The 11155-nt window shown below is 41.1% G+C and overlaps 1 long non-coding RNA gene across 1 annotated transcript in view; it reads left to right on the forward strand.

Annotated features, from left to right (window-relative positions):
* LOC150006300 (uncharacterized) overlaps positions 1-3029 on the forward strand; it is an 88496-nt gene extending 85467 nt beyond the window's left edge. The window contains exon 3 of the long non-coding RNA XR_016511740.1: positions 2725-3029. This is a non-coding gene — a long non-coding RNA (uncharacterized LOC150006300). The remainder of the gene's footprint in view (positions 1-2724) is intronic.
* Positions 3030-11155: the final 8126 nt, after the last annotated feature.

Genomic DNA, 11155 nt, shown 5'->3' on the forward strand with positions numbered 1-11155 from the left:
AGAAAGAACGTATTATAAAGTACCTCCCAGGCACTTATGCTTGAGTGTCTTGTTCAGAGAAATGGTTATTGCAGGGAATAAAATTGCAATAGGGCTGAGAAATTTCTGCTATTTTCTTTTTTCATGACTGAGAATGAGTGAGTTGTCCCAGGTTGCTCAAGGACAAGAGGTTTTATAACCCCAAGGCGGTATCATTACTCTGCCTTTTATGTCTATGCCTCTTCCACTTTATAAAAATGGAAAATTTTGTGGCTTTTGCACATATTTGCCTGCCATCCTAACTTGGGTCTAAAGAAATACAATCATATGTGACATTTCTTTTCAGTCCAGAAGCAAACAGCACAGAACATATGATGAAACAGTATTAGTTTGTGAATTCAGTCCCTCTAAGCAGTCTAAATGCATATTTCAAGCTTTGATTACTCTTCCATTGGGGTTTTTACTTTTATTTTTCTCCAATTAAGGAAGCAACTATAGACAAAGCAGAATTTTAAAGGTTTAAAACACCTGGAAAATTACAATTAGATAGAGCTCCAGAGATAGAGGGCAGGCTTATTAGTAGTAAATGTTAGACCTCAGTCTTTGAGTTCAGCTAAGAAAGAATTTAGAGCCAAGAACTCTAGTAAAAAAGAAAGTTTATTTAGAAAGTCACAGAAGTAGAAGAAGTGAGCCATCTGGGCAGCATGATTCAGGAAACAAGTTCCAGAGGCAAAAGGAGGGCCCTTGGAGCTTGGGAGAAAGAGAGCCATGGTATACGTACACCTGAGAAAGAAGGCACAGGCCTGCTCTAGAGAGAAGGAGAATGCATGCTGGATCCTTTGCCTTATGAGTTTTTATTTGTTTTCTAAAGGCAGGAATGCTAGGGGAGCTCCCAGGGGAGTATCTTGATAGCATATTCATCAGCTTTCCAGGTGTGTCCTTTTATGGTCTCCACTGATTAGTCAGTGCTAGGGTAGGAGGACATTAGTCATTGCATCTGGGCCTGATGTTAGCCATGGTGTAGCTTCATCTGATTTTGCTGCTTTTCTGGGCCTGGAGCTGAAACACAACTGAGGCCTAGATGTTATCTCTAGTTTGACCAAAACTCTGTCTCTGTGGCCAACAGACCCAAACTTTGTTCCTAAGATGATCTGATGCTGATTAGAAACTCATTGTCTTGGTCCTGAGGGCTTAATGATTAAGGGAGTGGTCATGCAAGGGCTTGTATGGAAGTCTTAGGAGGATATTCTCTGGACTTCTTGTTCCTCCTCTAAGGGGGTTCTAAACTACATGACCAGTGACATGCTAGGATAGGAAAGGTCACCCTGGGTGTGAGGTCCTGGCCTATAGTAGTTGTTTTTTCTAGTTTTGCTCATCGTTAGGCACCCAGGACCTTCCACTCTGGTGATATTCTGTACCTGGCCTATTGTTCCTGCTCTGCTCATGTCTATCTAACTGCCTACTCTATCAGGTTCTCAATAGGAAGAAGTGCCTGGTATATAAAACAGGTAAATTAGAAAGTGGTTTTTAACATTATGAGTAAATTCACTATTTTGTGAAAATTGCATTATGTGATGATTTAGTAGGAGAAACTCTGAACTAAAACTCACTATACCTGAACTGTAAAATAAGAAAATTGCCATTTTTAAGACCTCTTTGAATTTAAGTTATATATTTGTGGGGGAGGAACAAACTTTTCTTTACCTTCAAGGTATTTCTGGCTGGTCTAATAATCAGATATACTTGAGACAGATTAGCAAAATAAAATAACCAAATTTAATACATACATGTGTATTGGAACCCCACATACATGAGAGGTTCAGAGATCTCATATGAAGGATAGTTTCAGAGACAGAAAAGGAACATGGGTATATAAGGTACCCTGAGCTAGCGATGAATTAAGGTATGCTGGGGACTTCAAAGGTTCTTTGCAGATGATAAGAAGAGCAGATGCTTTGTAAATAAAAATTTGTTCTGCCCTATAGCTGGATCAGAAGAGGTTATCTCTGATAATCTCCCATATGGGCAAGGACCCTAATTCAAGTTCTTCTAGGTAGTTAAAGCGAAAGGCAGACATTTCTCTTAAACCTGAAGCTAAAATTACCTTTAACTCAAAACAATCTGCATGCATAGAGTCACATCTTGGGGTGACTAATTCTGGACCCCCACATACGATATTTTGCATATAATTTGAATTTAAAAGGGACTTAGATATTACAACTACCTTATTTTACTAATTTGAGAAATTCCTAGAATTTGGGAGTTCTCAAATCTGAGAAAAACCAGTATGCTTTGAAGATAGTTAATATTATAATATGATTTTATTTGGTTTTCACAGAATTGTTTCAGGGACAGAATGAGAATATCAATTGAAGCAACAACTGAGAGGTTTTTTGTTTGTTTTTAAGCAGGATGTTGAAGAATGTTCCTAAGAAACCAGAGTGACTACATGGAAGCATTCAAGAATGCTTAAACAACAGAGAAAGTTAGAGGTTAAAACAGCCTCGATGGTCATCCACTCCACCTTCCTCGATTTATAATTAAAGAAAATGAGACCCATGTACCAAATAACTCATGTCAGTTAACGAATAATAACCAAGCCCAGAGAACAAATCCCAAAGATGTCTGGCCAATGCTCCTTCCAACACACCTCAATGTGCCTTTCCTTAGTGAAAACAAGTTTTATCTCTGATACAATTGTTATTATAATTTTTAACTTTCATTAATGTATTTATATCTTCATAGTGTCAGAACACGGCTGAAGCTGGACTGCCTGACTGGATTTTGATGTATGCAGATGAACCATATGCAAATTAACCTGCTAAATGTGTTGATGGGTAAACCCACCCTAACCAAAATGTATGTTTGACAAGGTGTGGAGAGGGCACCTGCAGATGAACAGACCGGCAATTCCTATGGCCTGCGTGGGTGGCCAGGAGTTTCCACTCCCCCTTCCTTCCCCTTCCCCTTTTCCCTTGCTCCTATGGGCCCTCGAGTTGGTCTGGGAGTTACCCCTTACCTATAACCCTTCTCCTCCCTCCCCTCAATAAACCTGGTATAAAATCCTAGACTTTTCTCAGGGTGATTTCTCACAGCAAGTCTACCTGACACATAGGTATGACTTAATTAAATAAAATCTATCAAGTAAACTTTAAATAAATGTATGCAGCATCTAATTGTTTAATGCCATGGTTTCATTGCAGTATCTGCTTGCTTCATCAAGATTGTTGCTACTCAGGCAGTGAAGATTTCTAAGTTGAGCAGGAAAGACTACATTGGAGACATTTTATAAAAGAACTTCATATCTCAGTTGAGAAATAGCCTAAAGTTTTTTTTTTGATGAGAGGTTCCTTTTTGTATTGAGGCTTTAGTAGTAGTGACCCCTCTCTCTCTATAAACAGGTGACTATTCAGGATCCACAGCTCTCTGGGGCATAATAGGCTACTCAACAAGCATCTTTAGGTTTGAGCTAAAGTTTCTGTTTTTGGAGATGACGAGTTGGAGTTGTCTGGTTGCAGAGATTAATCACATCTTTCTCTGCTGGTAGGTCCCATTATGTTTATACTCTTAGCAATGCATGCTTGTTTGACTTTGTGTAAAAAAAGACTATTATAAAAAGGAGGATTTGACATATCATTTCTGAAAGCAGATTAGGCCATTAAGTGGAAGTTATTGAAGAGAAAGAACCTACGGCCATAATTAGGAAGAATTTTACAACATTTAAAGCTGTCTAAAGGAAAATGAACTATCTTTAAGTTTAATAAATGTCTTTTCACTGAAAGTGTTCAAGCAGAGCCTGAAGGACCACCTGTCTGAGATTTTGTAGAGATGAAAAGAAAATAACACATTGAGAGACTACACTCAATCTTCTTTTTTTAAAATATGCTTTACTGTTGATGCTACTACAGTTGTCCCAATTTCCTTTCCCTTTGTTCCCCTCCACCCGGTGACACCCCCCTCCCTGCAGCTGTCCCTCCCCCTTAGTCCATGGCCATTGGTTGTGCATATAGTTCTTCTCAACATCTTCCTATCTACTCCATTCCCTCCTACTATGCTTCTTAATTCCTGTACCATCTCCCTCCCTTTCCCTCCTTCCCCCTCCTCACTGACCTCCCCCCAAAATGTACCCCATACCTATAATTCTTTTCCCACTCTCATTGCCTACTTAGTCTGCCTTTGTTTCAATTCCCTAGCTTCTGTTGTTGGCTGTTGTGATGCAGTTTTCATTTTAATGTTCATAGTTTTGATCCTCCTTCTCCTGAACAAGTCCCTTTAACATTTCATATAACAGTGGTTTGGATCTGATGAACTCCTTCGGTTTTGCTTTGTCCTGAAAACACTATCTCTGTACTTCTGTTCTGAATGACAGCTTCGATGGATAGAGTAATCATGGTTGTAGATTTTTGCTTTTCATTACTTTGAATATTTCTTGCCAGTCCCTTCTTGCCTGCACAGTTTCTATTGAGAAATCAGCTGACAGTCTTATTGGGACCCCTTTGTATGTAATTCTCTTCTCTCTTGCTGCTTTTAAGATTCTCTCTTGATCCTTAATTTTTGACATTTTGATTATAATGTGTCTTGGAATGGTCCTCCGTGGGTCCAGTTTTTTTGGCACTCTCTGTGCTTCCTGGAACTGTAAGTCTATTTCCTTCCCCAAGTTAGGGAAGTTCTGCTTCATTATTTTTTCACATAATTTTTCAGTTTCTAGTTCTTCTTCACCTTCTGGCAGCCCTATGATTTGGATGTTGGCCTGCTTATAACTGTCCAATAAGTTTCTGAGCCTCTCCTCATTTTCCTCACTTCTCATTTCCTCATTCTGCACTGGTTGACTGCTTGTTGCTTCCCTATGTTCCAATTTGTTGATTTGATCCCTGATTTTCTTGCCCTCACCACTTGTTACGTATGTGTGTTTGTTCATTTCAGCAGGACTAGCCTTCATTCCTTCCCTGTCTTGTTTAAGATCTGTAGTTAGGTCTGTAAGCATTTTTATAACCAAAGCTCTGAACTGAGCCTCAGAAAGATTTTCTATCTGCTGAGCTGTTAGATTATATATTGGCTGTCTGGTCAGCTATGTCATCAGGATCTCTATCATGATCTGTGTCATTCTGACCATTTTGTGTTTACCTTTGCTTCCTGGACAGGGCTGTCCCACCTCCTATGCTATAGGGGGTGGAGCCCTGTGCACTCATCACAACTGGGCAACCCTCCTCTCCATGCTGTGGTGTTTTCTGCGGGGGTGGGGGTCCAAGATGGATTCCTGCTGTTCATGTTCCACTGAGAAACTGGGAGCCTCCTCCTCCATCCCCACCCACTCTGGGCCTCAGAGTCCAAGACAATAGAGGTCTGCCTTCCCTGGCTTTGGAATTGCAAGCTGACAGGTCTGGTCTGCAGCTGGGAGTGCTCCCCAAGCACTTCTCACCTCCCCCTAAATACGGGTGTCTGTGCTTACCGCTGTCCTGCCTCCGTCGTTGCTGCCGCTGTGGACAGCACAACTTGAACTCTCCTTCCTGGCTTTGCCTCTCTTACCTGTCTGGATGAGCACCCATTCTTTATAACATCATATGTTGGGCTTCCATTTATTTTCTGGAACTTCTGGTTATTTCTGGTTTTGCAGTAGTTGTATTCCTCCTTAGTAGAGGAGGGAGATGGAGTGTGTCAGTCTAGGCCTCCCTCTTGGCTGGAAGTCTCCTATGTTTGTTTTCTTCTGTATCCCAGGGAGAGCTGTTGCTCCTACTACATTGTAAGGGGTGGAGCCTTAGGCGTTTGTCAGTAATGGGCGACCCATTTCACCACGTTATGGCGCTGTATGTGGGGAAGGGGTCTGAGAAGGAACAGTGCTGTTTGCCCAGCACTCGCCCACTTTCCAGGCATTTCTCCCACTTTTGCACCAAACTGGTGCCCCTCTAGCTGCGGCCCTGGCTGTTGTTTCCAGAGTGGGTGGGTCTGCAGACATTCTAGGATTGTGGGGGCCCTTTAAACAAGCAAACTCTGTTGAGAGACTTGCAGTTTCTTCCTCTGTCCCAACCCCCACTGGTTTGCACAGTCAAAAGCAATGAGGCTTGATTTTCCCTGGTGCTGGGACAGTGAGCTGCGCAGTCTGGTGAGGAGCTGTGAATGTTCCCCAGGTGTCCCTCCTGACTTTTAAAACATGTAACTGCACTTTCTGCCAGCCTGCTGCTCTTGCCGCTGCTGCCACCACCACACCGCATCCTCTCTGCCCCAGCTCTGCCCCTGCTACCTGTCTAGATGAGTATTTCTTCTTCATATCTTTGTTTGCTGGACTTCCATGCATTTTGATTTTCTGGAACTTCTGGTTGTTTCTAGTTTTGAGGTAGCCGTATTCCTTCTTAGTTGTGCAGCATGTCTGTCTATGCCTCCATCTTGGCCGGAAGTCTTCAATCTTCTAACTTTAATGTGCTAACATTCTATGAGTTTTTCTATTAAAAAAATTAGATACCAAACTATCAACAAATATTTTTTAATCTCCTCTGGTGAATTTAGATATGGGAGTAAAAACAGAATGCAGAATTTATTCCAGAACAGTGTTCACTGATGTTTTAGGAGAAAAGAATAATTCACCTAAAATTCTTAGAGAATGACATAACTAACATATGAAAACATGTCAAATTAGATGATCTTATCTATAAATTCTGTAAGATCTAGAGAAATAAGAAACATAATTGAATGAAAAAATGGGTTTTCAGAATGAACCTTAAAGAATGCCTAGAAGGAGAAGGGCTGGGCTGGGTCGGGGGAGCAATGGGGGAAAAATGGGACAACTGTAATTGAAAAATCAAAAAATAAAAGAAATTAAAAAAAAAAGAATGCCTAGAATGTGAAAAGAGACTACAGTGGCCATGATGGAGGTGTAGACAGACACGCTGCATCTCCCTCCACAACTAAGAAGAAATACAACTACCTCAAAACTAGAAACAACCAGAAGTTTCAGAAAATCAAACTGCATTGAAGTCCAACAAACAAAGATATAAAGAATAAATACTCGTCCAGACAGGTAGGAGGGTTAGAGCTGGGGTGGAGAGGACGCGGTGTGGTGATGACAGCAGTGGCGGTAGTGGCAGGCCAGCAGAGAGCACAATTACACATTTTTAAAAGTCAAGAGGGACACCTGGGGAGCATTCCCAGTCCCTCACCAGACCATGCAGGTCATAATTCCAGCACTGGGGAAAATCAAGCCTCATTGCTTCTGACTGTGCAAACCAGTGGGGGTTGGGGCGGAGGAAGAAACTGCCGGTCTCTCAGCAGAGTCCAGTTGTTTAAAGGGCCCCCACAATCCTAGAACATCTGCAGACCTATCCACTCTGGGAACAACAGCCAGAGCAACAGCTAGAGAGGCACCAGTCCCATAAAAAGTGGGAGAAGTGCCTGGGAAAGGGGCGAGTGCTGGGCAAACAGCATTGTTCCCTCTCAGACTCCTCCCCCACATACGGTGCCACAATGTGGTGAAATGGGTCACCCTGTACTGATGAATACCTAAGGCTCCACCCCTTACAACATCATATGAACAACAGCTCTACCTAAGACACAGAGGCAAAGAAACACAGGAGCCTGTCAAGATGAGGAGACAGAGAAGTATGGCCCCATAGAGGAAATTGATCAAGGTTCCAGTGGGATAACTAAGTGATGAGGAGATAGCCAGATGAGGGGTCTGAGAGGGACAATACCGCTTGCTCAGCACTCGCCCCTTTTCCAGGCACTTCTCCCACTTTGTATGGGACTGATACCTCTCTAGCTGTTGCCCTGGCTGTCGTTCTTAGAGTGGGTGGGTCTGCGGATGTTCTAACACTGCGGACTCTACTGAGAGACTGGCGGTTTCTTCCTCTGCTTCAATCCACACCGGTTTGCACAATCAAAAGCAATGAGGCTCTATTTTCCCTGGTGCTGGGATCGTGAGCCGCGCAGTCTGGTCTGGTGCTGGGAGCGCTCTCCAGGTATCCCTCCTGACTTTTAAAAATGTGTGACTGTGCTTTTCACTGGCCTTCCACTGCTACTGCTATTGCCACTGCTGCCGCCACTGTACCACGTCGTCTCTGCCTTCTCTCCACCCCTTCTACCTTTCTGGATGAGTATTTCTTCTTTATATCTTTGTATGTTGGACTTCCATGCAGCTCAATTTTCTGGAACTTCTGGTTGTCTCTAGTTTTGAGGTAGTTGTATTCCTTCTTAGTTGTGGAGGGAGACATAGTATGTCTGTCTAGGTCTCCATCTCAGCTGGAAGCGAGAGGAGACCAGAAGAAGTACACTTTTACTTTTTCATTTCCCATCATAACATGGTACGTAGGCAAATGGATGTAGAAGAACTTGTTCCTGAACTAATTTATGACCTCCTCTTTTTAAAAAATAATTTATTGAAAAATAACTGACAAACGTAATTGTATATGTAAAGTATACAATTAATGTTTTGATATACATATAAATTGTGGAATGATTACTGATATGGAGATAATTAACATGCCCATCCCCCTGCTATGTGGACACTAAGCTCTAAGTGCTCCCTTAGTTTTTAATATGCTACAGCCATAATGGCGTTATATCCAATATGATGTTGGAAACCATCTCCTGAATTCTCTATTATTTGAAAAGCAGTTTCTTGTCAATCAAATACACCTGTCCTTGACTGAAGCTGCATATATGGGGGCTGGCTACCTTTCTAGATGCAATAAATGGCACAAAGTAAAGCTTTCTTGTGTTTGCATGGCATCCCTATTTAGGATGGTAACAAGCAACTGTTATATTTGAAAGTGGGATGGAGAGTGAGAGAGGAAAGTTGGCACTATTATCCAGGCCCACGCATAATCACTGCAGTTCAAAGAGTGGAAAGGGCAGAGAGAAATTGGGCAACTCTTACAGGCTGTGCATTATAATAAATGGGAAACTTAGCAACCAAGATCAACAGAGGTAATGGAGCATTTGGCTTCACAACTTCCCCAGGATATACTGAAATTTGAAGGAGTATATGATGAAAACAATCAGAGTAGATTTTAGGGCTGTGTCTCATGTTGCTTTAATTAAAAAGCCTTTCATCATTTTCAGCTTAACCATCTCTTCTCTCAATCTTAAATGTAACTACTGAATCTTCTAGTGCTTTCACATATGTAGTCAGGAAAATTGGTTTTCATTTCCAGGTTGTACAAGGAAAACATTTTATATTCTTTCCCTGGTAATTTGAATGAATATTTTGTCTCTCTTTTTTAGCTCGTTCTAGAGTAATGCGTGTTATTTTAGGTATTCAAAACCAACTAGGATGTCAAACACTTTGAAAGAAAGGTTATAAGGAATGTAGGAATCAGAATAGCTCTAATATACACTAAGTGGAATCAATATAAACAACGGTTGCATTAGGAGGCACTTAAGATACTCAAGACAACTTAGAGGACATTACTTTGATATCTTTAAAATGCAGAGAAAATGTAACTGCAGGGCTGTTTGGTGTTTCTGCACTTGCTCTGCATCCTCTTGGTGTATTTGTGTGGACTTACCCCATTGCTCAGAATTGTTTTCCCTAATTTTCTTGTCAAAATTCTAACCAATCTCAAATCCAGTCACCCTGACTCCATGATCTTTAATCTCACTACTTATTAAAGACCAGACTAGCTGATATTCATGTGGGTTTGTGTAATAAATGTGGTCCAGTATCACATAAAAGTGACACTAAAAGCCTTTGTTATTAAGAAGAATGACAATGCTAATAGTACAAAGCTGATCACATTTCTTGAGTCTTAGATATACTATATTTAGTTAAATGTTTATCACATAGAGCTATGGGATTTAGTATAAAATAGCATTTATTTGCATGTATGTGGAATTTTTATTACCTGTTTACATTGTCCTGTTTTTACTAATGACTTTCTTATTTCTCTTTGAAATGCATCATGCTTCCATCTATCTGCCCGAGTCATAAGTCTTTTAACAAACAAAAGTGTCCAGAAAAGTGGAGCAACTGGTGTGTTGGGTCTTGGGCATTGTCCATATGTAGATCTGCACCATTCCTTCATGAACATTAAGCTGGTACTAATAAGAGACCAGAGGCATGCTATTTGTCAGCTACTTTACCACTCATAAAGGTTGCCTTCTCACTTTCAATGAACCCCAACAGGCACTTCACTCTTTCCTTAGTGCCCCCTCTTCTAGCTATGTTCCAGCCACAGAAGGCTACTTGGGTAAAATTCCAAATATCAGAAGATGCATCTTCAGAAGAGCTTATAGTATGGTATACTGGTCCCTGAAGCTGGCTGTCTATGAAATCTCCTGATGAGCTTTGTTGCCTCATTTCTAAGCATTCTTCCTATGATTAGAAGATTTCCCACAGGTGAGCTTTGCCTGGACACAGACACTGCTTGCCAACACAGGAGCAGTCAATGCCACATACTCATTTTCCCAGCCTCCCTTGCTGTCAATGCATGGGCACTTGACAACAGCTGCACCCACTCTAGACTTTCAATCAGGGTTTTGGAGAGGCAAATACAAGAGAGCCATTTGAGTACCACAGGTGTCCATGAGAGGCACAGTGCTGTGGTGTCCAGGAAAAGGTGGCAAGGGCAGCACTTCTGTGCTATGGTTGGAATATTTTTGCAGGTGCCCTCTGAGCTGCAGTGCTGTGAGTACACAGTGTATTTTTAAAAATAGCTATTTGAGGTACAATTTGCATACCATAATATTCATCCCTTTAAGTGTACAATTCAGTGATTTTCTGTAAGTTTACAGAGAAGGGCATCAGTCACTACAGTCCAGTTTTAGAACATTTTCTTAACCTAAAAAATAACTCATGTCTATTGACAGTTAATTCTGGTTCTAATCCCCAGTATAGGCAACTACTATTAATTTCCCCTCTTTATAGATTATAGGTTTGTCCTTTTGGATATTTCACATAAATGCAACTATGTAATATGTGGTCTTTTGCATCTGTTTTTTTTTTTTTTACACTGACATAATTTTTCTTTTAAATTAATTTTACAGAGGGAGAAAGGAAGAGAGAGAGACACATCAATTTGTTGTTCCACTTATTTATCATCCATTGATTGATTTCTGCATGTACCCTAACTGGGGATCAAACCCACAATCCTGGAGCATTAGGATGATGCTCCAACTAACTGAGCCATTCTGCTAGGGCTAATGTAACATTTTGAAGTTGCAGCATGTATCAGTACTTTGGCAATTT

The sequence above is a fragment of the Furipterus horrens genome, unplaced genomic scaffold, assembly GCF_987537825.1.
Source record: "Furipterus horrens unplaced genomic scaffold, mFurHor1.1.pri manual_scaffold_6, whole genome shotgun sequence".
Taxonomy (NCBI): Eukaryota; Metazoa; Chordata; class Mammalia; order Chiroptera; family Furipteridae; genus Furipterus; species Furipterus horrens.